This window comes from Miniopterus natalensis, chromosome 6 (assembly GCF_054644295.1).
Source record: "Miniopterus natalensis isolate mMinNat1 chromosome 6, mMinNat1.hap1, whole genome shotgun sequence".
NCBI lineage: Eukaryota > Metazoa > Chordata > Mammalia > Chiroptera > Miniopteridae > Miniopterus > Miniopterus natalensis.
In genome coordinates this window covers 18,932,384-18,955,965 of record NC_142086.1, presented here as the reverse complement: position 1 = coordinate 18,955,965, position 23,582 = coordinate 18,932,384, and positions in this window count along the sequence as shown.

Genomic DNA, 23,582 nt, shown 5'->3' with positions numbered 1-23,582 from the left:
CAGAAATGGGTGCTGGATTTTGTCAGATGCTTTTTCTGCACCTATTAATATGATTTTTGTCCTTTATTTTGTTTATGTGATGTGCCACGTTTATTGATTTTGAATATTGAACCAACTTGCACCTCAGGAATAAATCCCACTTGATTAAGGTGTATGATCTTTTTAAGTATTGATGAATTTAGTTTGCTAATACTTTGTTGAGAATTTTTATGCTATTCTTCATCAGATATATTGACCTATATTTTTATTATGTCTTTATCAGGGTAATGCTGGCCTCATAAATGACTGTGGGTATCTTCCTTCCTCTTTAATTTTTGGGACTATTTTAAGAAGAATTGACATTAATTATTTTTTAAATGTTTGATATAATTGTAAAGCCATTTGGTCCAGGCTTTTTTTGTTGGGAGTTTTTTATTATTGATTTTCTTTTATTAAGTTATCACTACAATCAGATTTTCTGTTTCTTATTGATTCAGTCTTAGAAGATTGTATGTTTTTAGGAATTTATCCATTTCTTTCAGGTTGTCCAATTTGTAGGCATAAAATTATTTGTAATATGTTTTTACAGTGCTTTGTATTTCTGCGGTGTCAGTTGTTACTTCATTTTTTATTTTATTTGCCCCTCCCCCCACAGTTTTTTTGAGAGGTTGGTTAAAGGTTTATCAATCTTGTTTATCTTTCCATAGAACCAGCTGTTGGTTTCATTGATTTTTTTTGTAATGTTTTATTAGAATCTATTTTGTTTATTTCTGCTCTGATATTTATTATTTTCTTTTTTCTACTCACTTTGGGTTTGTTTATTCATTTTATATTTTTTTAGACATGAGGATAGAGTGTTTAATTGAAAATGTTCTTGTTTTTTTTAGGTAATATTGCTGTGAATTTCCCTCTTAGAACTTATTTGGTTATGTCCCATAGATTTGGGTTCATTGTGTTGCATTTTCATTTGTCTCAAGGTATGTTTTTATTTCTTCTTTGATCTTATTAGCTCAGTCATTGTTTAGTATCATGTTATTTAACTTCCATGTGTTTGTATGTTTTTCAGTTTTCTTCCTATATTTGATTTCTCTTTTCATATCATTATGATCAGAGAGGATGCTTGATATGACATCAATCTTTTTAAATTTGTTGAGACTTGTTCTGTGGTTTAATATGTGGTTTATCCTGGAAAATGTTCTGTGTCTGTTTGATAATAATGTATAATTTTTTGTTTTTGGTGAAATGTTCTAAAAATATAAATCCATCTAATTGTCATTCGGGGCCACTGTTTCCTTATTGATTTTCTGTCTGGATGATCTATCCATTGATGTGAATGGGATGTTAAAGTTTCTTACTACTATTGTATTACTGTCAGTCTCTCCCTTTATGCCCATCAATATTTGCTTTATATATTTAGATGCTCCTATGTTGGGTGTATAAATGTTTACAGGGGTTATATCCTCTTGTAAGATTGATCCCTTTATCATTATGAAATGCCCTTCATTGTCTCTTATTTTATCTTTTGTTTTAAAGTGTATTTTGTCTGATACAAGCATTGTTATGCCAGAGTTTTTTCATTGCAATTTTCATAAAATATCTTTTTCCAGCCCTTTATTTGCGGTCTGTGTGTCTTAGCTAGCTTAGATTCTTCCGTGCACTATTAGTTATTCATCAATATCTTTTCTGTATTGTGTTCCTAATCTTTTACTTAACTGGCAAAATCCCTAAACTGATTAAAGATTGGTCCTCTGAATTCAAGTCTACAGAAACATATAAACCCATAGAAACTGTCTACTAGAAAATATACCCATATGCATTCAGTTGGATAAGAGGCTTGAAGATTATGTATATTTCCTAGTTTCTAGTTCTTTTGCTCTCTTGTCTGGCTTTTTAACAATATCCTAGTTCTCCTGTAGCCTACAATATATAATCTTCCTTGGTTACTCTCAAGTATTTTGATTCACTGCTTACCCTCAAGTATTCTTGATTCACTGAAACAGGAGAAGCAATAAAACATAAAACAGTAGAAACAGTCTTTTTTTTTTTTCTATATTCCCATAATTAAGTCTGCCAACAAACTTGCACCTCCTTTCCACATACTTTGTCTTATCTTAAAGCAATGAATCTCCTTTATTCTAACCATAGCTTACTCTGCAACATTCCCCTCTCTTCTGTATTATCACCATAAGCTCACATAACACATCAGCCTTATTTAAACAAAAGCATTCCTTGAAGCTACTTCTCTTTCCAAGATCTCTCTTCATCCTCTGTTCAACTTCACACTAAATTTCTTTAAAAGAATGGTATTGACAGATATTTTTACTCTTCATTTCCTTCATTTTCCTTCTTTTATAAATCCTTATTCATCAGGCTTTCATCCTACCAGTCTATCAAAACAGATCTTACCAATGTCACTAATGACCTCCACAAGCTTAATTTATAACAAATTCTTAATTTGTCAGCAGCCTTTGATACTGTTGATATACCTTTACAAAACAACAGCAAAAAAAACCCTCTTCTTTCAACCACACTTGCCTCTTCTTAGGTATGTTTGCTTATTCATGGTAAAATCTTTCTAAGCTATTATGTGTTTCATAGCTCAGTCCTTGGTTCCCATCTGTAATTAGATACACTCTCTAAATGACATCAGCCAACCTTAAGTGCGCTCTCTATATAAATGGTTTTTGCATTTTTATATCCCCCTTAGACTTCTTCCCTAAATCTTGTCTTATGTATTCAATCCTTTACTCAACATTTTATTTAGATGTTGTATTAGTTAGAATATTCTAAGACCAAGCTATTGTAATGGGGATACCTCAAAAAAGTCATAAGGAAATAATAAAATTCAGAAACACAAAAAATAAAAAATTACAAATGGAAATATAATTTATAATAAGTGAATGATAAAAAAGGAGAGAAGATAAAAAGATTCAAAGAAATAAAAGTTAAGAATTTTCAAAAAAATTATGAAAGACATAAAGTCATAAATTCATGGATAGTGAAAACATTATACATAATGAAAATCAGAAAATATTTTGACCTAATTATAGTTAAATATTTTCTAAAAGATTTGTGGTGCCTTCTAAAGCTAATCTTGCTGTAAAATTAAAAGCCTTAAATGTTACATATAAGAAAAAAAGTTGAAAGTATAAAAGCAATTGAACTAATTATTTTTAGAAGGTAGCAACAAAGAGCAAATTTAACCCAAAGAAATAATAATAGAATAGAAAGAAGATAATAATAAAAATAATGAATGGATATGCTTTTCTTAATGATATTCATGAAAATAATATAACAAAAAATTATACTAAAAAGCCCAAATTTGGTGCCTTCAAAAGACTAATGAAATTGATGATATTGCCAACGAAAGGAGTAGGTATTAATGAATAATATCAAAGACAAAGAAAGGGACATTAATACATATTTCTGATATTGAAAGTATCAAAGATGCCCAGCCTGTCTGGCTCAATGTATTGAGCCTCTTCTCATGCACCAAGAAGTCACAGGTTGACTTTTGGTCAAGGCACATGCCTAGCTTGATTCCAAGTAGGGGGCATGCAGGAGGCAGCCAATTAATGTCCCTTTCATCAATGTTTCTATCTCTCTCTCCCTCTGCCTTCCTCTCTATGTAAAATCAATCAAAATATTTTTAAGAAAAGACCAAAGACAATATTAAAGAAAATTGTGCCAATATCATTGAAAATTTACATTAAATGAATGTATTGCTGAAAAACACCAAGACCAACACAAACATATACATAAGCCAGTGTATCTCAAAACAAAATATTTCCTAAAAAATCTTCCACAAAGGAAATCTAGGTTATGATGGCTTTTTGAGTAAATTCTGTAGGGCAGTAAGAATTTACTATTGTCAATGTTTTGGGAAATATGAAATGCTTCTCAACTCGTTTTATGAGGTGAAGACATTGATTAAAAAAAAAGAAAAAAGAAAAACGACTAGAATATTTTGGTAAAAAGGAATTATATATCAGTCTCATTCATGAAAAATTGTTTGATAAAATGTAATATGGAAAAATACAATATCTCATTACCAAGTGGATTATTAAAATATTTTAAAATATTAATAAATGTAATTTTTAAAATTACAGAATAAAGCAAAATGGCATATGCTTATTTTAAAAATTGATACGTAGGAAAGTTGGATCTGACCCGAGATTGAATAAGGGAAATATAGAACCCAGGGGGACAAACTGGAACCCACGTTTGTCTGTCACCACATCCAAATTCCCAGCTTTGATGAGATGAATAACCTTCTGAAGAAATTGGTTCTCTTCACCGTGGAGCAAAAAGTGCACTTGACCAAATTCAAGCTTTTTAATAATCCATGGTACTCATTTGCACCTGGGATCAATAACTATGCAGTAGATCAGCATTCATTCTTGCCCACTTTTGAATTCAGTTACACTATTTCTATCTTTTTTGTAATGTTACATGGGTCCCAGACGCATCCTCTCCCATAGTTCCCATACTAAATTTGATCACCTAAGCATTCTGGATTTTTAGTAGAATTTATTCAAAATGAGGAGGTTATTCTTGGAGGACATATATGGAATTAATTGATGTAGAGCCCTGTGCTCTTTTACCTTATTCTAAACTGATAATAAGATTAAACTGGTAAAACCCACCCAAAGAGTAGAACAGGTTATAAGTTAATGTAAGATAGAAAACGGGTGGAGTAGGCAAGAGTTTTGAAACAGGATTGAGAAATCTGCAGCTCAGTATAAACTGAGATAAGAATACTATAAAACAGTCATTCTGATCGATGGACCCTGAACTAAAATGCCAGCTATAGGGAGTGATACAAGGGAATGAAAAAAGTAGGATTAATTTAAAGTCTGCCTCAATATCAGTCAAACTCCAAACCTCTTTCCCACTTTACACACCACAACCATATAATTTTCTCCAAGCCAGAAAATTTAAAAATTTTTTATTTGTACAAGAGAAATGTCTACACAATGCTGAGACCCAGGGGCTCTTCAGTATTAAAAATCATTCCCTATCTGGCCACTTGAAAGAGATTTCAGATGCAGTTGATTAAGGTCAGAGTGAGTCAATGAAACACCTAGGGTACAAAATTTAATACGTTAATCACTTTCAAGTTCACACAAGTGCAACATTCTCATGATTAGTATTTACATGTTACTACTTTTTAGGTTATTCTGTTTATACACCATATATGCTTGGGATTCTTTATCCATTCAGCCTCTCTCCCTTTTAATTGAAATGCCTAGATTATTTGTTTCATTAATTATTGATGGTTGGATTTAATTTACTGTTTTGCTCTTTTCTCCTCTGTCTTTCTCCTCCCCTTTCCCTTCTTCTTTAGTCTAATAGAATATTTTTGAAAAAAATCTGATATACATTCATTGGTTGTTAAAAATGTAGAAATCATTAGTATTTTAGAGGGAAGGGGGTTGGGATGGGAAGAGATTAACCAATGAACTGATATGCACATATGCATAGCCCTGGACAATAGCCTGGGGAAGGCCTGGGGAGGGGTGGGGCGGAGTGGAGTGGGAGGGGCCAGTGGGGGGGGAAAGCAGGACATCTATAATACTTTCAACAATAAAGATAAATTCAAAAAAGAAAATAAAGCATGGTCTTTACAATTGTAAAGTTTTCAGACTATCAGTATTGTAATGCACAGAGGGTTGTTCAACTAGAGGAGATGTGTTTAATGCACCTTGGATGGACTGAGGAAAAGATTAAAAAATAGTCCTTTGTAGGGTGATGTATGAGGCGAATCTTGTAGGTTAGATACGAATAGTTAGAGGAAGATCTTTAAAAGTACAACAAACAACATGAGTAAGCATTGTTCCTTTCCTCCCCTTCTTTATGCAACCAGAGAATTTTTTATTTCTGAATGAGATTGCATGGTTTCATATTTTCCAATCTCTGGCACACAATGCATGCATCGTTTATCATTTCATAATTCTCTTACGCTTTCTAGCTATGAAATTCAGATAGGTTTCTTTATCTTATTGGAATTCTGTGGCCATTTTAAGTAACAGTTTGGGGAGCAGGTTTAAATTCAAGGGGAAGGTATGGAGCTTTCCCGTAGGCCCTCTGCCTCCACACATGTATAGCTTCCTCTGTTATCAACATACCCCACCAGAGTGGCACATTTGTTACAGCTCATAAACCTACAGTGACATATTATTACCACCTAAAGTTCATAGTTTACATTAGGGTTCACTCTTGATGTTGTACATTCTATGGGTTTGGACAGATTATAATATGTACCCACAGTTTAAAGTACCATATAGAGGAGTTTCATTGTGCCCATTTTTAATCTTTACACATCAGTTATATTGTTCTCAGTTTATTCCCTTTGTACTTGCCATTCCTTCTCCTTAAAATGTAATTCCACTAGATCTGGACATTCAGACCTCAGATTAAATCTGAACTGTTCAAAGCAGTACTTTCCGAATGGTCAATTTATATGTTCCTTAATCCAGTAATTTCTTGTTCAAACGCATATATTATTACTCAATATCCTTGTGTTTTATGTGGTCCTTTCTTGTTTATCTCTGTATCTGCACATGCACATAAGGTCCATAATTGCAGACACATTATATGAATTATTCATTGCATCTAGTCAGTCCTTAGGTGCCTGAGGCCTCCAAAGATCTAAAAGAATGTTGCTATTCACACACACATGTATATATATAATATGTACTATATAATGTATAATGTATAGGTATAAGGTATAATGTATAATATGAAATGTGTAATATGTAATATATAATGATGTATAATATATAATATTATATACATATATATGAGAGAGAGTGCAAAATCTTCCCCTAAATTTTCTGAATTTTATCCAGTGAAAATCTATCTCAATGCCTGACTTCCTCTGTTTCTATGTATAAATTCAAATTTAAAGATTTAAATTTTTAAAACGAGTGCTGAAATCACTACTTATCTTGCAACTTTGTAACCAAAGCCACAAACTTAACTCAGAGCTTTTCTACAACAGAAACTTATTTTAGAAGAGTCAAACCATTTAATGTATTGAGCATTCTTCCACCCAAATGATTTTTATTTTAAATTTAAAATTTATGGAATTGCTTATTAATAGTCAACATATACAACTAAGCATATGATTTCTCAAGTATTTTTAGAGCTTTCATAATTTTAAAAAGTTCTTTTATGTTGGGCATATTTATCTAGAATTATATGTTGCTATAGAGTACACATGATGACATATTTTTTCTTTCTTCTTTTTAAATTAAATTTATTGGGACGACGTTGGTTAATAAGATTATATAAGTTTAACCTGTACAATTCTATGATACATTATATATTGCATTATGTGGCCAAGACCAAAAGTCAAATTGTCTTTCATCACCATATATTTGACTCCCTTTAAGCTTTACCACCTCTTATCCCCCTTCCCTCTGGTAACCACTATACTGTTGTGTGTGTCTATGAATTTTTGTTTGCTTTCTTGTTTGTTCATTTGCTGCTTTCAGTTTTATACCCCACATATGAGTGAAATCATATGGATCTTATTTCGCTTAGAAAAATATTCCCAAGATCCATCCATGTTGCTTCAAATGGCAGTATTTTATCTTTTCAATGGCTGAGTAGTTTCCCATTGTGTACATTATGGCTGAGTAGTATTCCACATCTTCTTTATCCAGTCATCTAGTGAAAGATAGTTTGGTTATTTCCATGTCTTGGCCACTGTGAATAATGCTGCAGTGGACATGAGGGTGCATATATCTTTGAGAATAAGTGTTTTCAATTTTTTTTTTTTTTTTTTTTTTGGTAAGTAGCCAGAAAAGAGATTGCTGGGTCATATGGTAACTCTAGTTTTAATTTTTTTGAGGACCGCCATACTACTTTCCATAGTGGCTGTACCAGTTTACATTTCCACCACCAGTGAATGAGGATTCCTTTTTCTCCACAACCCCTTCAACAGTTGTTATTACCTGTCTGCTTGATAATAGCCATTCTAACAGCAGTGAAGTGGTCTCTCATTGTAGTTTGGATTTGCATTTCCCTAATAGCCAGTGAAGTTGAGCCTCTTCTCATATATCTGTTGGCCATTTGTATGTCCTCTTGGGAGAAGTATCTATTCAGGCCCTTTTCCCATTTTTTAACTGGATTGTTTGTTTGTTTGGTGTTAAATTGTATGTGTTTTTATTATATTTTTTATATTTTATATTTTTGATATTAACTCCTTGTCAGAAATGTTTTCTCTCTTTCAATTGGTTGCCTCTTTGGTTTGTTGTCAGTTTCTTTTGCTGTGGGAAAGTTTTTTAGTTTGATATAGTTTCACTTATTTATTTTTTTTCTTCACTTCCCTTTTCTTTAGGGTCAAATTCATAAAATCTTCTTTAAGATCAATTCCATGCTGTTTTGATTTTTGTCACTTTGTAGTATAATTTGAAGTCAGGGAATGTGATACCTCTGGCTGTTTTCTCTCTCTCAAGATTGTTTTGACTATTAGGGTCTTTTGTAGGTTCATACAAATCTGGTGATTTTTTGTTCTATTTCTTTTGAAAAAATGTCATTGGAATCATGATGGGGACTGCATTAAATCTGTAGATTGCTTTGAGGAATATGCACATTTTAACTATGTTGATTTTTCCAATCTATGTATATAAAAGATCTTTATATTTCATTGTGTATTTTTCAATCTCTTTTAATAATGCTTTGTAGTTTTCTGTATATAGGTCCTTTACATCCTTTGTTAAGTTTATTCCTAGGTATTTTATTCATTTTTTGAAATTGCAAAAGAAATTTTTTATTTCTTTTTCTGAAATTTCATTGTTTATAGGAATGCAGTGGATTTTTGTACATTGATTTCGTGTCCTGCAACTTTACTGTATTTGTTCATTGTTTTTAATAGTTTTCTGGTGGAGATGAGTGTTTTCCATGTATATAAACCCTGGAGACATATATTTTTATATGCAATTAATCTCCAAGTCTTCAAAGAGAAAGAGTAAAAGAAAATGCTGGTTATGGGCAGGTTTGAAAAAAAGTCACAGCCCACTGTGAAAGAATAATTATATTCCTTTTGCAAGAATTGTTTGCTTAGATGCAGACAATTTTGTCACACAAAATTGGGAGACTCACTGTTGGCCAGTTTCCAGTGGCATTTATTAAATATATCTTTGACTTTTGACAATTCTATCAAAGCCATATTAATAACAAGAAATATATTAATTACTGAAATATAGAAAAATATTTGTATTTCATTCACATTAGTCCTCTCTCTTTTAGGCATTCAGAATAGAGAAGTCCACACGGACTTAGGACAAAGTGATTACCTCAAAGAGATATGCCTGTTTTACAAGACCCATATACCTGTTTTATCCCTGAGGACAGCAGAATGATGATATAGAATTAATAGTATTGTCTAAGCCCAATAAAAAATTATTATAGTCAGGACAAAGAAATGTGGAACAAAAAGATACTTAATATAAAATGAACATAAAAGAACATAAAAAGTGTTAGTAAAGCAGATGTTCATCTATTGAGCTCTCTAAAGACCTTAATCAGAGAAATAATCTCATAAGTGTCTCTTCAATTCTCAGTGAACAAAATTAATTCTGCTAAATTTAGAATTTGGAGATGTAAATATAAATTAGTATTCAAATTACCTTTGAATTACTCATTTGACATGAATGGACCAAAGGAAGTTGGACTATGAATTAAAAAAAAAAAAAAGTTGGACTGAAAATATCGACTGTTAATATAAGAAATGATGAGTCTGTTGGACAAAAATTTTCAAGTTAATATCTATATTGATCCTCCAAATTGTCAAATCATAAATCAACTGATAGTTAAATCTGCATTAATTTTTGCAAAGAAGAAATACTGAAAATGTATAACCTCTAATCAAGCTTTTGGATTTTGGAGAACGGTGAAGTTTATGTAAAATATAAATAAAGCATTGTTTTGATTGGCTCAAAGAGAAGCAGGACTGCATTAAAAAAGGTTAGTCTTACACCTGGGCTGTGAGGTGGACTCAGGATTCAAATTCTTGGAAACCATGGAGTTAAGAGAAATGTAGGTCTTGTGTTGAGTCTCAAAATTCTTTATTTGGGTCATTTCACCCAAATAAAGGTTTCTTCTCTGTAGTCAAAGCGATTGATTCCAGGTAAGGTTTTCAGGTTTGTGTCCTTATGTTAATTAAAAACCAAGGCAATTTCTACTGGTTGAAATCTGCTTAAATTCTAAGTTCAAGTTTGAAACTATGTTCATCAAAATCTTTGTTTGTTTGCTTCCTTGGTACTGACTTCTTGCGGGGTCTTTGAATATTCCTGGAACACCTGCAGAAATTCTGAGGGCACTTGTGCTCAGTGCTGCCAGTAGGTAAGTAAAGTTCTGTGTTTTCTTCTCCTCAAAGGTCCATCTCAAAGAAAATTGAATGCAAAAAGATTTTAAGGTTTTAGTTTTATTTATACTTCAGCGATGACTACTGTGGATCTTAACAGTGTTTTTCCACAAAAACTCAGGGTTGTGGGCATATTATTTTACTTTTTGTTTGTTTGGCCATTATTTTCTTAAAATGCCCTTAGCAGGTACGCAGTCCATTTTTCTCTCCCTTTCTGCTTTTCTTAGTGCCCGCGCGCACACACACACACACACACACACACACATATATATATATTTTCTCAGCAAGTTCCATTCTTGTTAAGTTTTAGCTCATTGTATGTGGGTCTTCCTCAATAAAATTACTTTTTTGTCACAGTGGGAAGCTTATCTTCGATGGAACATGATAAAATTTGCGGACAGTATAAATTACAATAGAAATATTTGGTTCTAGTTGGGTTAGAATCTGCTCTATCCCTGTGATCCAAGAAAAAAAATCAATTATAATCCTATCTAGCAATTCCTGCTGTTTTCCATCACAGTGTAGAGGTGAGTCGAAAGTGGTCTATAACAACTAATTAGCGAAGGAAAGCCCATCATTTATTTCCTCAAATTTTTATTATTTTAAGTGCTTCTTTTTTTATAAATCTTTATCATCATCAGTTCCATACATTTCTCTTCCTCACTGAGTCCCGTTTTAAATTTTTCATATTTGATAGGTTTTTGATTCATTCTTTTATTTGTTCATTTGTGTCTCTTGAGAGTCTAGGGCCATTTGAGACACAGAGTGGGTGTTTGATATTTAGTATACAGCTATGCATTTTTAATAAAATCAATATGGAATATCTGGAAAATAAAGCAGAAAGTTTAGCTCCAGAGATAAGGAATAAAAAGAACAGAGGTTTTAATGTTAGATAATCTCAGATTAAAATCTTCAATCTTTCTGTCTCTCATTTGCAAAACAGGAAATGCTATATGTGATGCATTGATTTTATGTAAGTCAAATGAAATGATATATTAAAAATAGCTGCCACTGTTATATTTTGCTTAATAAATCTGGCAGTGAACAACATAAAAATTATTACAATAGCAGCAAGATACAATATAACTTACCCATAATTCCCATACTTAGAGATGACATTGTAATGTTTCCCTGTCTATTACTTTTTTTCTAGAATCCATATATTTGCTCGGCAGAGAGCATTTTCTAAGGAAATATTCTTCACGTAAAAGTTTAAGTATAGCTTCAAGATGTTTTCAACTACTTAAGAAAAATACTTTAAAAATTCTTGTTGGAAATGTAAGAGATTTCCAGTTTTTATTCTAAAAGAAGTTTTTATGAAAGCTTTTATTTTTCTAATAGTGAAGCATAAATATGCCTGCTTTTGTGCAATGTGCACAGTTTAACTGTTATCGGTGGAAAATGTTATGTTTTTTAAACATGTTTTTATTGACTTCAGAAAAAGAGGGAGAGAGAGGGAGAGAAATATCGATATGATATAGCAACATCAATTGGTTGCTTCCCCTGCACACCTGACTGGGAATTGAACCGGCAACCATTCTGTTCATGGCACGACGCTCAACCAACTAACTGAACCACATAAGCCCGGGCTGAAAGTGTTTTCCTAATAAACAAACTTCAATTATTCATTTTTTGAGTATTTAAAAAATACTTCACATATCGTTACTAATTTTTATTGCCTCTTTTGTTAATAGCCTATTCATGATATTTTTTGCAAACTTTTTAAAACTTATTTATAATTGTCCATTATATTAGGAATAACAACCTTTTGTCATAATTTGATTAAACTATTTTTTCAGCATATGTAATATATTTTCAATATTTAGAAACTTAAATTATATACATTTATATTTATTCAAAATTGTTATTATTATTGGTGGCATATCCTATGGCATTTAAATGTCCAAAACTCATTCTTATTCAAAGAAAGTTCAGACTTTCTAAAATTTAATTGTCTAATCTAGTTGTAATATATTTTGATGTGTAACATGAAGAGAAAATGTAATTTGTTTAACTTTTCCTTTAAAAGCATATTTATATACCAGTGTTGACACATCTTAAGTCAAATGTCATCCCTTTTATTATAATTTTCTCTAATGGTTTTAAGTTTAATTTTACATTACAATTAAATGTTTAATCATAGGATATATTTTAATTGCTAGAATCAGGTGAGGATCTAATTTTCCATCTTTATTATATTTCCATGGAGGGAGGGAGGGAGGGAGGGAGGGAGGGAGGGAGGAAGGAAGGAAGGAAGGAAGGAAGGAAGGAAGGAAGGAAGGAAGGAAGGAAGGAAGGAAGGAAGGAGGGAGGGAGGAAGACGCTAATTAATTACTCTTGTTTTAGTAGTTAGGAGGGAACTGATAGCCCGTAGTGTCCTGTGCAATAGAAAAATGCAAAATATTAAAACTGGATGACTCCAAATCTAATCTTAGAGGGAATTTTGCCTCTAGACTGTCTTCAGACTTGAGCTTCAACAATAACTCTTACTTGGGTCTCCAGGCTAATGACTTACTCTGCAGATTGCCAGCTCCTCAAAATCTTGTGAGGTTATTTCTTAAAATCAAAATTTCTCTTTCTTTCATTATGTATAATTGCTTTTATGTGTCTGGGGAACTCTAATACAGATTTTTAATATCCCAGCCCATAAATACATAACTTCTCCATTTCTGTAGGTCTTCCTTAATTTTTCTCTGATACTATATTTCTAGTGTAGAAATCTAGCACATCTTTGTTATTAAAATAATAATAATAATAATAATAATGCCTTTCTATAATTGTTAGTTTTTAATATAAAGAAGGCGAATATTTTTGTATATTGTTCAATGATTTTGTTAAATTGACTTATTAATTTAAAAATTTTGTAGATTTTATTAAATTATTTTATTATAATATGTCATTTGTAATGAAACCTTAAATACTTGTTCTTCTACTCAGTTTTTATATATTTTTCTTCACTTAATAAACATTCAGTATAATTTAAATAAAAGTAATGATAAACAACATTTTGTCTTGGTCACGAACTCATGGGGATAGTGTTCAATATTTCACAATTGAGTATGATGTTGACAATAGGTTACTTATATATTTATACTTGTTACCCATTAAGATGCATCATTAAATTCCTGATTTTTATAATTTATTTTATGAACAAGTGTTGACTTTGGTCAGTTATTTTTCTGCCTCTATTGAAATGTACTCTTTTCCCTCGCTTATTTTATTGATGTGATTCATTGCCTTGATTTATTTTTATCATTTTTTTCTATGTCTGGATTTAATTTTCAATTACATTGTTCAGAAACATTAGGACTAGTTTTTGGGAGTGACCTTTAATTTTGCTTTTTCTCAATGTCCTTTTTCAAGTTTGATTTTTGAGGTTTGAATTCTGCTGGATTCATAAAATAAGGTGGGAACTAATCTTTATTCATTCTTTAAAAGAGATTATATAAGATTGATATTATTTTGTCATCAAATGTAAAGAAAAATTGACCAGTAAAGACTTCTTGGCCTGTGATTGCTTTGTGGAAGGTTGTTAGATAGAGATCAAATCTCTATAAAAAATGTCACAATTTACTTTCTCTATTTTTTCATGTGTAGTATTGGTAAGTTGTGTATTTTAAAGGACTTTGTTCTTTTCATGTAAAATATGAAATTTATTGGATGGTATTGCTCATCAGATATCCTTATCATCTTTTAATACCTGAGACTTCATTTTGATGGTTCTTTTTTCATTCCTAATATTGATAGTTTGCTTTCATTTTTTTTTTTTTTTTCTTGAGCAATCTTTAGGATTTTATCATTTTTCTAAAAATCACTTTCTAATTTCTGAACTTTATCTTATAGGTATACTTTTATTCATTTTATTTTCATTGATTTTAATATGCTATTTTATTTTAACTACTTTACATTGATTTTCTACCTATCTCTATTCCTAATACAGATAGCAGCACTCTAAATTTACTTATGAAGACACTTCTAGCTACATTGTACAAGTCTTTATTGTAATATTTTTATTATTGTGTAGTTCAAACTATTTTCTAATTTCCATTTTAAATCTTTCTTCACCCTTTCATTATTTAGATTTCCAGGAAATAAATACTAAACAATTGCTGGACAGTGTTTGCATTTTATACACACATATATGTACACACACATATTTAAATATGGTGCTATTGCTTAGAAGTTTGCACTTTTAAAACATTTAAAATCATATTCTGGATTAGTTCTACAAAGTTTCAAAAATACATATGTTTACACTTGCAAAATAGAAAATATGTATATTGAGTATATGGTGCAATAGATATTAAAACACTTTTTCACAACATTCATTATCAATTTTCCTTAATATTTAATTCACACTAAAAGAAGTATTGTGTGTTTTTCCCCCATTTAAAAAGTATAGAAACAAATATGGGGAATAGTTTTAGTGTCTTAAATTAATAAAAATCTGAGTAATAGGGGATCTTAAAATGTTCTGTTTACCATTGACTGGAATTGTCAATCACTTTTGATGTAGAGACAACTAAGTTGAATTCTTTTGTCCTGTACCTTTGTTTTTCTAGATATTTAAAACCAGAACTGATTGACAGGTGTGCAAGTGTATTGAGAAACACTGTGATCTTTGTGGAGTAGGTTTTTGCAACCCAGGAGGTATGACTATGCAAATACTACCAGATGGTTATGTAAATATAAGTGTACTTGTTCTACTAAAGCTTGACATAGTGACACATTTAATTAATTTTACATATATTAATAATTTTTTCCAGAAAATTTATATTAAGAAATGATTTAGAGGAATTTCATCCATTGCAGAATTCCTCTTACCTCTTAGTCAGGCTGATGGGCATTATGAAATCTTGGCAGAACATTTTATAGTTGAAAGATTTCAATCTCTGAGAGGATTACATGGCAGATGGCAATGTAAAGGAACTACTCAAGTATTTGAGTACAAAGTTTACGTAGCCATCTGCTGGGTATTTATTTCCCTGGGCTTCACAGTTTCCTTGGAGGCTAGGAAGTGTGCAGATTCAAAGTGCTTTAGAGTCCAAGAACTAATCTATATATGAATATATACATTATCTAAACATATATAAAATATTTAGGAAAGTATTCTGCTAGGTAGCTGGTTTTTACTTTTAAGTAGTTTTATAAGATGTTTTATTGAATATTCTAAATAGATACACATAAAATGTCTTGTTTAGTTTTTCAACTGAATAGCTTGAACAGGAGTGTATCAATAGTTAATCTTAGACAGTCAATGTTCCTATAATTTGGTTAAGATTATATTTGAAAAAGTAATGTTTTATAGGTGGATATCTTATTTGATGCATGTTTATAGAGTAGTCTGTTTTAATCATAAAATAATAAAAATAATTTACAAGGAAAAATTAAGACAATAGGTTAAGATATAATTCAAATACTTTCAGAATTCATTTTCTTATATTTTTACTTGTGTTTTTTTTATTCTCCCCCCCTTACTGAGTTTTTGAGTAAAATACAACTTCAGTTATCAGCCACTCAGATGACTACTATATTATTTAAATTGAAAAATATTTATTCAAATGCACATATTCTGGGGAATAAAAAATCCATAATTGTATACAGACAATTATACTAAAATAAAACTCAAAAATACCTGTGACCCTTGCTAAATTGTAGAAACTCTTACCTGGAGTAATTGAGTTAGAGTTGCCTATCATCACTACAGTGACTGAAATTTCTTGATATATAATTTTGCTTTCTCTAGGACTGAGAATTTTCCTGATATTAATGAATAGCTGTAAAATTATTTTAAATTATAAATATTACTTTTCAAGTGTTATATCTCAAATTATCATATAATCAAAGTAAACCAAGGGTTTGGGGGATATATTGTATTTTGAGATATGCATTTTCCCCAAGAAATATCAAGAAGAAACACCTGCTGAAGAAAAGACAGTATTTGCTCTGTGAAGTTCAGAATAGTAAGTCGTCCAAACCTCCAGGGTCAAGGTCAATTGAGATGACCCTGGAACCAGTCAGGCTTTACTTCCAGGGCAATAGATGAGTTATTTCCAGGGTCTGGAAATATAGGCTTTTCCTGAGTAAAATGAACGCTGATGCTTTATAGCTTATATAAAAGATTCAATTTGCAGATTACAAAAGTAGCTTGCTTCAAACTGTAGACCAGTTTGAGTAATCCTACAGTAGGGAAATTCTACTTGGATGCATTGTATTAACAACTCTTGATGTACATAATGTCTAAGGCTATTTTCTGATAGAAAATCATCTCACTGAAGCTACTGGGGTGTTTTCATGGGTTTATTTTTCAGGACATCTCTGAGGATTGAAATTCTCTAGCCTTTTGTGCCAAATAATTAGTACTCTCCTGACCTTTGGTAAAGAATTAGTTCCAGTTAGTAGCTTGGGGAATCCAAAAGAAATTTGTCTTAATATTAAACTGCCTGATCTCATAACATAATGCTGCTTGGGGAAATAGGATTATCTATGTGACACAGGGGATAAAAGTACATATGTTAACAACTAACAAACAAATAGTTTTCTTTATTACTGTTGTAGTTGATATGCATGTAATATATGCACTTTAAAATGGAATAAATTGTCTTGATCTTTAAGTCACGAAGTGAGAAAGACATGAATATGTCAGTCTTTATTAGATACCTGAGATGTCCAATTTACAAAACTCTGTTGGTCTTTACCATTTCTTGATTACTGTATATGATCAATATTTCAGAACATTTTCTAGAAAATGTATGTTTTTCTCATTGCATAGAAGCTGCAGTGTGTTTTAAATAGCTTTGTAATACATTTTACACAATAATATTTATAGATATCCTAGTCAAGTCAAGTGACTTATTTAGTTATTCCACAGGAGAGCTGTAACTAGAAATCAGCAATATTTCATCTTAGTGAATTTTCTTGCAAATACACTTAAACTTCTGAGTGGGTTTTTTTAAACTATTCTTTTTTTTTTTTTTTTTTTTTAAATACATCTTCATTGATTTCAGAGAGAGGAAGTGAGAGGGAGAGAGAGAAATAGAAACATCAGTGATGAGAGAGTCGTTATTGATCTGTTGCCTCCTGCACACCCCAACTGGGGATCGAGCCTGCAACCAGGGCATGTGCCCTGACCAGGAATTGAACTGCAATCTCCTGGATCCTAGGCTGACGCTCAACCCCTGAGCCACTCCTGGCCAGGCCTGAGTGTTTTTTGTAAAAGGAGTATTTTAGAGATGAATATAAATGTATTTATAATAAATAAAAAACTAATTTAGAACATAACTTTAAGCCAGAAGAGATAAAGCACATAATATTGTCTCAGCTTTTTTGTTTGCTTGTTTACTTTTATGTTTATCTTTATTTTACTCCCTTCTTAGGTTAATTTTTTTAATAACTCAAATTTTTGTTATATTTTACTCTGGTGCTCACTACTATTACTATTATTATCTACTCAGTGCTTAGTACAATATTAATACTGTGAATCTTATCATTAGCATTGTGTGTTAATATTTTAATATTGAATATAGTATCATTGATGTTAACATGCCTCTTTTTTTTTTCCGAAGTTTGGAATTCTTTATGATATTCAAGACAAGCAGCACAGGAGACCTGAGGGCTACAGAAACTGAACAGGTTACAAACTCACAGAAAATCTAATGCGCTGGTATGTCTCCCCAATAATTAGCCTTCTGCAATGTATGGAAATTATTTTTCTCATTTTTTCCCAGTTGATCCCCTCCACCTTATACCCCCACTCCCAGGCCTTCACCACACTATTATCTGTGCCCAAGGATTATGCAAATATGCATATAAATTCTTAGGTTAATCTACCCCCACCCCCAGGAATTCGTCAGTCTGTTCTATGCTTCTATGTGTCTGGATCTACTTTGTTCATTGGTTTATTTTGTTCATTTGATTCTGACAAGTATCACATGATCTTACTTATATGCCTCACTTTTTTGACTAAATTCGAAACTTCTAGAGATGCTCAATGTGTTTTCTTAATTAGCATAAGTCTAGAAAAACAGTATATGTTCAATAAAGAATTTATCTGATTGAGTTAAGATTGTAGATTATATAAGATCTCTTCAATAGCCATTTTCCAGAAGAATTTAAAAATTTCACAATTGCTTAACCATTAAAACAAGGAGCAAAAAGTACATTTAACAGCATGGTCATTATTGTAGCTAATCCTGGGAAGGAGAGTGTTCAAGAACCCAGGTACTCTCAGTAATGTTCATTCATGAGTAAGAAAGTTCCTACATTCCCATTTATAGCATTTATTTTCATCAAATATTGAAATACCCAGGGACCCTAAAGAAATCTTCTCTGGTATTTTATTTTTTAAAATTTCAGGCTAATCTGAATAGATAGTAGTTTCTGAGTATCAACATAACTATCTTGAATGTAAAATGACACTCTGTTTATACCAATGATTTGTGAAGGCGAGTGAGGCAAAGGGCTAAGTCACTGAGTGCACAGAGGCATTGGAAACCACCGCCTCGGCTTCCAGGACTCCATCTGGGAAGGCAAAAGAGACCTATGATAGAAGTGAATGAGCAATTAATTAATTTCCTAAAATCCTAACTCCATATTGAAATAGAAAAATGATTACAGTTTGTAGAGAGCCCTATAAACAATGATTGGTGTGTTGCCATTAATCTGGAACTCAAATTGTTGTGAGTATAATTTATAGTCATTCTTTTAACCAACAATGTATGATTGAAGAAGGAAAGACATGCCAGTGTATTTTAGATGATGGCTATCCAAATAAATTGCTCCCATATTAGTGAATTCCATATACTGTCTTTCTGTTATTCCTCTGAAGTTTATACAGTATTAGATGCCTTTTCAGAGATAATTTAAAGACTGGACCTGTTTATAGTTCTATCATGTGAGTTTCACTACTGTAAATTGCCCATTTGTAGAAATTTCTTTTCAGAGATAATTGAACCTAACTTTGATACTTGACATTTTCATTTCCCAGAGGATATAACCTTTATCCTTTACGCTAAGGCAGGTTGGAGGTGATATATATGACACTCCTATTCCTTATCTCAGATGAAATAGGAAACTACAAGTTCAATTTTAAGGTGACTGTGCAAAAGGGATATTGCACTCTGTTGAGGAACAGAGAGATTAAAAAGTTATTGAATAAAAAGTGTCCATCTGGCCATATATTTTGAAATTTGACTCACATGTGAAAAAAGTTTTTCATAAGCAAATGGGAAACAAATTTAGCTATAGATAAGCTAAAATTATTAATTTTAAAATGCTTTAATAATAGGGTTAAATCCAGATTTTAAGGAGTTCTCTTTTAAAAAATGAATACAGATGTAAATTATAAAATTATATATGAATATGAATGTTTATTTTGAATGAGATAATATATCACGATAAATTACAAATGTTAAGAAGGTATCCAATAGCTCTGGCTAGTGTAGCTCAGTGATTAGAGAGTCAGTCCATGCACAGAGGGGTCTCGGATTCGATTCCAGGTCAAGGGTACGTACCTGGGTTGCAGGTTCAACCCCCGGCGGGTTGGAGCACCTGTGGGAAGCAAAAAATAGATGTGTCCCTCTCACATGGATGTCTCTCTCTCTGTGTCTCTCTGTCTCTCTTTTTCTCTCTCTCTCCTTCTCCCTCCTTCTCTTCCACTGTCTCTAAAAATCTATGGGAGAGGGAAGATGGCGGCCCTGCGAGAAGCAGCAGAGGCCCCGCTCCCAGCCACGGACTCGATTTCCTCCTAAAACCCCACGGAGCCAGCTGGGAAACCAGAGACACACGCCTGAGTGGACGGAGCGCGAGTGGGGAGCTCTGAAGACACATCACGGAGTCCGGTAAGAGAAGGGGAGCTTGGGGGGGTCCCCCCTGAAGCCTGTGCTGGGCGCCGAGCCCCAAGGCCTGGAGGCTGCAAAGCTCCCTCCCCTGGGGAGTGGGGACGGCATCCAAAAGCGGGGACCCCACACCCGGAGCGACGGGAGGGGAAGGAGCGCCCCGCACACAGGGGAGAGGGGCCCAGGGGAGCGGTGAGTCCCGGAGGGCATGGCGCCTTCCTAGGAAACAGAGCCTCTAATGGCGGCTGCGACCGGCGTCTGGTGCTCGGGGTGCCGACCCTAGGGAAGGCTGTCCCAAGGGCTGTGGCACCCGAGTGGTGAGGGACCAGAGGACTGTGCTGAGCAGCCGCACACGGGGACCCTCGGCCTCCCTGTGGGGCACTGTGTTGAGCCCCAGAAACCGCTGAATCTGCGGGGCGCGGGGGAGGGAACAGCTCTCCCGCCCTGAGCTCCGGGTGCCCAGAGGCTGAGATCAGTGACCAGCCCTGAGGGTGCCCTCCCGCCCTGAGCTCCCGGTATGGAGAGTCTGGGAAGTGTGACCTGCCATGTGGGGTACTGTGGTGGCGTGTGAGCTGTCCCAGCTTTGCTGAGAACAGAGGTGCGGGGAGCTGCGTGGAGCTGACTTTGGGTCCCCTCCCGCTGGGGGCCTTGGTGCGCAGGAGGCAGGACCTTGTGGGGCAGACTCTTGGCCTGTGTGTTGCTTTGTGTGTTTACAAGTTTGATGGTGGAACTGGCTCCCACCTTCCCAGCGTGCACTCCGCGAACAGACCAGCAGAGGCTGGGATTGAGGTTTGCATAGTAGATGGTCTGAGGGGCGGGCCTGGTGCAACCAGCCAACCAGAGCTGAGCAGGGAGGGGTGGGGCCCACCGGCCTCTCCTACAGCCAGGAGCACCCCCCCAACAGGAAAGGGGTGGGTCCCGCTCACTGAGGCCCCAGACACCCCACAGGGCACAGTCCTGAGGGGGAAGGGAGAGCAGCTCACAGGAGGGCTTTACAAGAATAAGACTCTCAGGGCCTGTTGTTTGGGAGCTGGAGGAAACGTGAAAACCCCTGCTATGGGCAGGGCAGGCAAAGGACGCACCAGAATGTTTTTTTAATCAAACCCACAGAGCCCAGGCTGCTGAGACAGCCCATACAGAAAAGGCAACAGGCTGAAATCAATCTGAAGCTGCAGCAGGTCAGAGCCTGGGGAACTAGAATCAGAGGACAGGGTAGGGACTGAGGAGCTGGTGGTGGAGCGGAGACTAACTCCCACAGAGTGAGGGCCTGACAGCAACACCTCTAAGGGGAGTGATACCCTGGGCTACACTAGCCACCCTGCACCCTAAAGACTCTACAGAGGACTCTGGAGCAAGACCAGGCAACTACAAGTTTGCAAAATAGCTGACAAGAGGAGGTGGTCCACGGAGAGCCTCAGATCAACCATCTACCTAAGGACACCAGAGCCAAACCCAGAGGGCTCCTCACATTAGGTGATACACAAACACCTCCCAGGAGAACAGAAATCAGCACAGAAAACAGAGAGCTGCAGATAACACAAGCTGCCCAGAAGAAACTCACCTGATTGACTGTCTTTTTTTCTTCTTGTTAGTTTGTTTTGTTTTGTTTTTAGGTTTTTTTTTTGTTTGTGTGTTTGTTTGTTTTTCTCTTTTTTCCTTAGAAAGAAGAGAAAGGGGAGAAAATTTATTTGTTTTTTCTTTGTTTTTAAATTTTATAATAATATTTTTAAAATTTTTTAAAAACATTTTTAACTATTTTTTTTATAAAAGAATTTTGTCTTGCTTAGCTTGCTTTTTTGTTTTGTTTTGTTTATTTGCTTTGTTTTGTTTTATCCTTGCTTCTACTATCAGTATTTTCTTGATATCCCTGCTTAACAACTGGGACTTTATGATTATAACCAAGTTTACTGCTTTCCTCTATAGTTTCCAACAAATCTCTTACCGGATTCCCTCCCTGCCTGGCCTATATATCTCTCTCTCGTCTCAATCCATTGGCATAACTTTTTTCTTTCTTCTTTTTCTTTTTTTCTTTTGTTCTTTTATTATCCTCCCTTCTGTCTTCCTGTCTTTTTGTTCAATTGTTAGTTTCTCTTACTCTCTTTATTGTATTTTTATTTTCTCATTTTGAACTATTTTCCTATTCCTATTCTCTCCCTAAATTTTTTTGCTGGCCCTTCTTTCAGAACCTTTTCTCTGCCTCTGTTATCTCCCAGTAGCTTCTCCATTTTTCACAGTTTAGTTCATTATTATTTTCTGAGTTTTCACCACTATTAACAATACACATCTCTCTCTCTCTCTAAGCGATTCTTTTCTTTCTCTCTCTTTTTTAAACTTTTTTTTGTGTGTGTGTGAGTTTTCTGCCTTCACTCTCTCAGTTCTATTTTCACATGGGTTGTTTTCATTGTGACTGCCAAGGTATTTTGTAAGATACCCCTTGTTTCCTGGAAGTTTAGTTGTGTATTGTCTTGCCTTGCCAGCACCCATACAACAGCTTACACGATGAGTTTGGGGCTGATACACAGTTGCCAACCTGAGAGGAGAGTCCTCCCAAGGACTGATCAATGATAATCTAGACCCAACCACAACAGGAGAATATAAAGAAGCCACAAATGGGACACCCACAAGAGGGATATGCCTAGAGCAAAGAGCTCAGAAGTATATGGAAAACACACCTCTGGACTCCACTGGACCCACAAGACAAAATCCCATCCCACAACACTGGGAGACAGCAAATATATCTGATATATAGATACAAACACTAAGACCTCCTAAAATGGGGAGACAAAGAGACAACCCCCAAATTAAAGAAAAGGAAAGAATGCCAGAAAAAGTCTTTGATGAGATGAAGTTAAACAAGTTATCAGAAACACAGTTCAGAGTATTAATGATGAAGATGTTCAAGGAACTTATAGAGAAAAACAAGGCCATAGAGGATAAGATTGAGGACTTTAGGGAAAACATGAAAAAAGAGATACATAACATAAACAAAAATCAGACAGAAATAAAGAATGCTGTATGTGATATCAAGAATACACTGGAAGGAATTAAAAGCAGGCTCAATGAAGCAGAGGATAGAATAAGTGACTTAGAAGAAAAGGTAGAAAAAAAAAATCACTCAATCAGAGAAGTAAAAAGAATAAAACACTTAAAAAGCATGAGGACAGTCTAAGGGAGCTTTGGGACAACATGAAATGAAACAACATTTGCATTATAGGAATGGCAGAAGGGGAGGAAAGAGAGCAAGGGATAGAGAACTTGGTGGAGGAAATAATGATTGAAAACTTCCCTGGGCTGGTGAGGGAGAAAGCCACACAAGTTCAGGAAGCACAGAGGGTTCCAAACAACAGGGACCCAAAGAGACCCACTCCAAGACACATCATAATTAAAATGGC